At 36.6% G+C, this 6,380-nt stretch overlaps 1 long non-coding RNA gene across 1 annotated transcript; it reads left to right on the forward strand.

Moving 5' to 3' along the window:
- The first annotated feature begins 713 nt into the window (after window positions 1–713).
- LOC147853852 (uncharacterized) lies at window positions 714–990 on the forward strand. Its single transcript, XR_015531145.1, has 2 exons — window positions 714–832; window positions 873–990. It is a non-coding gene; the product is annotated as an uncharacterized LOC147853852 (long non-coding RNA).
- Window positions 991–6,380: the final 5,390 nt, after the last annotated feature.

Here is a 6,380-nt window from a genome sequence, read left to right on the forward strand (position 1 = left end):
TGGTCTCATTGGGCAACCTTACCAACTAAGCTATATCCATATGGGCTCTCTTTGTCTCTCCCTAAGCCAATTCAAAGGGAGATTCTATCATTTTATTAGTGTAAATATGCCAAGAGGAGTAAAAGTCAATGATAATGTGATTGAAAGCCCAAACAATCAAATGCATAGTTTGTCAATGGAAAAGATAACAGTTACGTATATCTCATTGCAAGAGATAGTGATGCAAATGCAAAGTGAAAATGTATGCTTGTAAAGAAAAGAAGATATTTCCAAATGTAAGAGATGAAAAAGCAAAACTTGTTTAAGCTCAAACCAAAATTAGCACGGGGACAACTCAAGGGTAAGAAAGAAGATGTGAAAGGTTACTTTACAAATGAAGACATGTTAGAATATGTACAAAGGCTATATATGCATGAAGGTGTGGCTCCTATGGTTGAGAACATTGAAACACCATGCAATACATGTATCGATATTGATGATGTCAATCAGGGAATAATGAAGATGGCGAGCGGGAAAGCAGTAGATGTAACCTATGTTTCAAGTGAGCTTTTAAAATGGACAAGGCACATACTTGTCATTGGATAATGACAATTATAAAGCAAGTTATAAAACAAGGTTTTCCAAATGATTGGCTTATGAATTGGATTAAACCAATCTTTAAAGTTGGAGTTAAAAAAGTATCAAATTATTGTACAATAATGTGAGCTCAACTATTGCTAAATTATAAAGCACTACTATGGAGTAAAAGATAAGCACATGGGTTGAAAGTACAAGCAAAAGAGCACTTGGGCAAGCAGGATTTAGACCAAAACACTCCATCGTGGACCATTTGGTCACATTGAGAGTAATCATGGAAGAGAGTTGAGTACAAGAAAAAACACTTTATTGTTGTTTTGTTGATTTCAAGAAAGTTTTTGATACCGTACCACGAATTGAGCTTTGGAATAGAATGCTAGAGATTGACATGCCATTAGAGTACCGAGTTGTTGTTGCATGCCTATATGAACAAGTTAAATGCCAATTAAAAATGGATAGTGGATTCTCAAAGAACTTTTTAAGTAACATGGGGGTCAAGCAAGGATGTACACTATCAAAGACACTCTTTGGCTTATGTATTGATAAATTAGAAGAAGTGGCGAAAAAGGTTGAGAAGAGAAGAAAGATTGAATGCCCCCAAATTGATGCAATGTGTTATCTTATTGCCTTTATATGCAGATGATGTGGTACTCTTCTCATATGATGCTGATAGTATACAACATTTACTTGGGGTATTAGAAGGACTTTGCCATAATAGTGGACTAGCAGTGATTGTGGAGAAAACAAAAATGATGGCAATGCAAACCATCCAACCCTATCATTACCCTATGCTCACATAATAGAGGTGTGTTGGTATTGATTTACCCACCAAAAATAAATGGAGTGCATGCATTGATTGTAGGCTTCAAGCCGGTTGGAGATTGTATTACCTTTTGGAGAACCAATGCAACCAAAGTGATACTTGTGGATGGGAAGTAAAACTAATGTTGTTCAATGACATGGTAACTCAAGTATTGCTTTATGGAGTAGAAGTATGGGGTGACACCATCTCTCTTAATGCATGGAATGAGATTGAGAAATGTCAAAAGATGTTTTTAAGGAGACAATTAGGAGTTACTAGGTTATGCTCTTGGAAACATGTGTTCGGCCCATAGAGATATTGGCACTCCAAAGGGTATATAGATACATTACAAAAGTCAAGAATATGCATTATGTGATGATTGAGGAAAGGTTGGTGGAATCATTAAGGATGAAATCGGAAGATGCTAAGAGGACAAAGCTAGAATATTACATTGTAAATGTCAACCCTGAATGTTGGTCTCAATATAAGGCAAGAATGCCTATTGATCATGTCCAACATTATCTCATTACCAATATGAGTGGTAATGCTCATAGAGCCCTCACACTACTTCGCACCCGATCTCACAAGTTAGGCATTGAAGTTGCATCATGGTATCAAAATGTAACAAATTTGAGGGCATGTAAAGTATTCAATGAAGGTATAGTAGAGGATGAATGTCACTTGCTCTTCACATGCTCGACATTGCTATTGGTTAAAGATATGATGACATATAAGTGCCATACTTAAGACACTGCCTATAAGGTTGAGCTCATATGAGCATGCCTTATTCATGCATGGAGACATTGTGCTTCAATGTATGAATACCCCTTTTTAGGAAGGGGACACATATCAAGAACACATGTATAGTCTGGTGTCATAGCTAAGGTAAAAATTTGGCCTCTTTATGGACGATAAAAATTCTAATTCTAATTCTAATTCTCTCTCTCTCTCTCTCTCTCTCTCTCTCTCTCTCTCTCTCTCTCTCTCTCTCTCTCTCTCGTGTCCAACCCTGCTTCATAACACTTCTTTACGAGAGATCTTTTCATTGTGAGATAGATCCTTGATTAGTTCTACGCAAGTAATACAACCTTGGTACATAATGTTTCTATAAAACATTGCAACCAATTCCAACATCCTAGTTATTAGACTTTCATTTTATCTAGAAATTTAGGTTTCACACCATAATAGTCGACACAATAACATTGTTTTCCTTATGCAATGTAACATGTGGACATCATTAGAAGAAATTACAAATTGTTTTCAACTTTCACATATTTAAGCTTGAGTTTCAATCTTGAATGGGAGTATTTTTGTAGCCTAAATAAACTCATGGCGATGATTAATATAAGGATCATGCATTGTCTTTCAGAATTCCTTTTGAGCTGCTCATAAAAACATCATGAAAACACAAGAATGAAACAGTTCCTACTAGAAACATGCGAGTTAGAATCATGGTGACTTAAACTAACAATATTATCTAAATGATGCCAAAAAATATTTAGTTCTAAAAATACAATATTTTTCACTAGATAACGTTGTACTTTTAGCTTTAAAGACCTAAACGACAACTTTACCTAGTGAATATTTTTTCTAGACATAATGTTGAACAAAGCATCGTTAAGGTCATCTTTGCCAAAAAACATTTCTATACTAATGAGATACTACCATTACCGCCTAATCGTTTAGGCGCCCAACCCGTAAGCGCAACTACCCACTTGCAAGGACACATGCTCTCCATCATTGGTGCAAAAAAATATGTTTTCTTAAACACTTATCTTAGTGGCATGAAACCATGGTGTTCCTTGAGAATACTAACAATAATAATCTCACATTATAGCTGGAGGCATCAGACTATGGTGCTCAAAGGTGTTATGGCCTACATTGAAACTTATGTCCTCAAAGAGAATAAGCATTTTCCAATGGTCCAATGAGATATTTTCATATTGAGTAGTTTTGACGCATCAATTCCTTGACCAACCTATGGCACTATAAGTGTGCTAAAAATGATTTTGATACCAAAGAAGGTTACTTTAAATCACATATTTATTGTTGTAACTTTTCTTTGGGAGCATCACTCATGTTCCTAATATTTAACTCTTTATTGTATATTGGTCAAAAGCCTATGTTTGAATGTATGTGAAAGCATCATATCACATTCCTAACTATATGTTATTGATAATATTATCTTCAGTTGCCAAATCAAAGTGCCATCTAACTAAATATTGATCAAATGGGCAATGAAAAATACAAATGGTGCCTTTTAGGAAGGGTGGTCATACCAACTTTTAATGATACAAGTTATTGTGACTAGATACTATTGAGATTGTTTGTAGAAGGAGATGTGTGTTACTGTCTCTATAAAGAGAGGAATGTGGCCAATGAGACCAAACCAATGTGTTGTATGCTTTCTTGATAAATGAAAATTAACATACAATAAATAGAGACACTAAAGGTAAAATTGTTCATGTTGATGCATGCTAAGCTTTATGAGACATCTCATGTCTTATGTTCTATCGTGCTTGTAGAGTCTCGACTTAGGCCTTTGATGCTCCCTAATGGTAGCTTAATGTTTGTGCCTCATTATTTTGTTAGATCTTTCAAAAGTAATCCATTTAACTAATCTCAATTGCCTCAAATATACTCAATTTGGGATTCATAATTTGTGCGTGTGGCATATTTATATTTAACGTGTTATTTTGTATACACTTCAAAAAAGGCTATAATTTGAAACAACCAAACTTTTGTTTGATCAACAAAAACCCAAACGAGACTAAGGAATCTTTATCGGCATCCTGTATCACATGGACACATGGGATCGTTACCATCATGTACAACAATGTGAACCTCTAATCTTTATGAAATATTGTTTGATCGATCAAAACACAACATAGAGATAGGGTTGGAACAAAACCCTAACGAACAAATTGCACTATCATTTTGTCAACAAAAGTAACGTAACAATGTAGCACTAGCTTCTAGTAACATCATAAGATATTAACTTGCACTATCATTTTGTTGACAAAAGTAACACAACAATGTACCACTATCTTATAGTAACATTGTAAGATATTAAACGTGAATTCTACTGGAATCGACACTCAAAGCATTGTCTAACTTCTAGGATCATTATTACATGAGAATAAAAGGATGACCAAACAACTTGTGTTTTCTTATGATTGATATGTCATTAATCATGATAACTTTCAATAATACATAGATACCATAAAGTCTTTTGTTCCATTATGTATATAATGAAAAAGTATGAATACTAAGATATATATATATGTATATATATATATATATATATATATATCCAAAAAAAACTCCTTCCATTAGTTATAAATTTTTACAAATGAGACAATTATGTACAAAGGCCTGTAGGGACGCGATAGTTCCATCTTATGTGGATGCCCATTGACTCAAGAAAGGGAGAGGACAACCATTGTTGAATGAAGGCTATTTTGTTGTCTTTCAACTCCATCGGAGCCACCCTTGAGGCCATCATATTGGCTCTTTAGAGTGGCTACAATTTCACACCATATCTCTTGCAGTAACCTTGTTGGATGCACGGTTTGGTTGGAGAAGACCCATCTACACCGTTGTTTCCATAGAATCCAAAGAGTTATTGGGTTGACCAATTCCAACACAACTTGAGATTTGTCATTAAGAGGAGTTGAGTGGACATTGCTGTTGGTGGCGAAAAAAACCTCTTGTGCTTTTATCACCAAATTCATCCCCTCCTCTTGATGCTCGTATCTGCCAAATGGGGTCTGCCATGATAGCCAACATATATTTCCCCACTTGATTGAGCCTTGCACCTGGCATAATTGCAACAAGCGGCCAACCCCCCGCCATATTCGATGAGACGCAAGGCAGTCCCACAGAGCGTGTCCTATTGATTCTATTGCATTTGGGCACTCTACACAATTAGGAGAGCTAAGGTCCCCACGTTGCCATGCTCCCACCGGTAGGGACTTATGCATTAATAGCCATTGGAATGTGGTAATTCGCCTCGCGTGTTGTTGTTTCCAGATTTTCTGCCAAAACTTGGTGATAATTGTGGGAGGAACTTGAAATGTGTGCCAGACCTTTGCAGCAGCCGGCTCTTGGGCGGTTTGAGCAGCTAGAATGTGGCTACCCAATCTAGTTGTGAATTGGAAGAAAGGGATGGGTTTGCTTCCTTGCCCCGCGTAAGGATCACGCTATGTCCATTGGAAAGGGTTCCAACTGACCTTACGTAGCCATGTGTTTTCATGAGTACATATGTCCCAATCGGGTTGTACTTTGATCGGATCTGGATCTACAATCCATTTATGACTAATATACCCGAGTACTCGAACTGCATTATTCTGTGTTGGTGTCTGAGTGTCTCGCAATTCAGAGCCTTCGATCCTGTCTGGTGTTCCCCTACCTCTTTGGATCAGAGATCCCTCCTCCTCGTGGCCTATCCATTTCTCCATTGTCATCCTTTGAGTAGTAGTTTCCCTAGTCAGTAGAGCATTAATGATTTTCGATCTCATAATCCATCCGCCCCTGATTCCATGGAGTATATTGGCTTGATCTTGTAGTGGTAGTGACATAAACTGTCGCCAACATTCTATACTTTTTCTTGGACCTTCTACAATGTATCCCCATAACAGCCCCTTACGTGATCCCAGTAGTTGATTAGATTCATCCTTGGTACATGAGTTCCATGGGATACTGAAAGAGAGATGATGATAGAAAAGAGAGAGAAGGAAGATATAGAAACCCAAATCTACAAAGATATATTAATAAGGAGTGATGATCATAGAAACAAGAGAAAGAAGATACATAAACTCAAGCCTACAAGGATCAATTGATAACAACTCAACCAACACTACGTGAATAGGCAAGAAAACATCACAAGAAAAAAGCTCTCTTCACCACCTCACTCTTCTTGCTTTATATGATGTTCTCCTCTAGTAGATAAGTTTCGCTTGCTTTCTTTTCCACGCTTTTTTTAGAGCTTTTCCATCTCCTA

Source organism: Azolla caroliniana, unplaced genomic scaffold (assembly GCF_043228905.1).
Source record: "Azolla caroliniana isolate FFs.n. ecotype wild unplaced genomic scaffold, voAzoCaro1.0.p SCAF_16, whole genome shotgun sequence".
Taxonomy (NCBI): domain Eukaryota; kingdom Viridiplantae; phylum Streptophyta; class Polypodiopsida; order Salviniales; family Salviniaceae; genus Azolla; species Azolla caroliniana.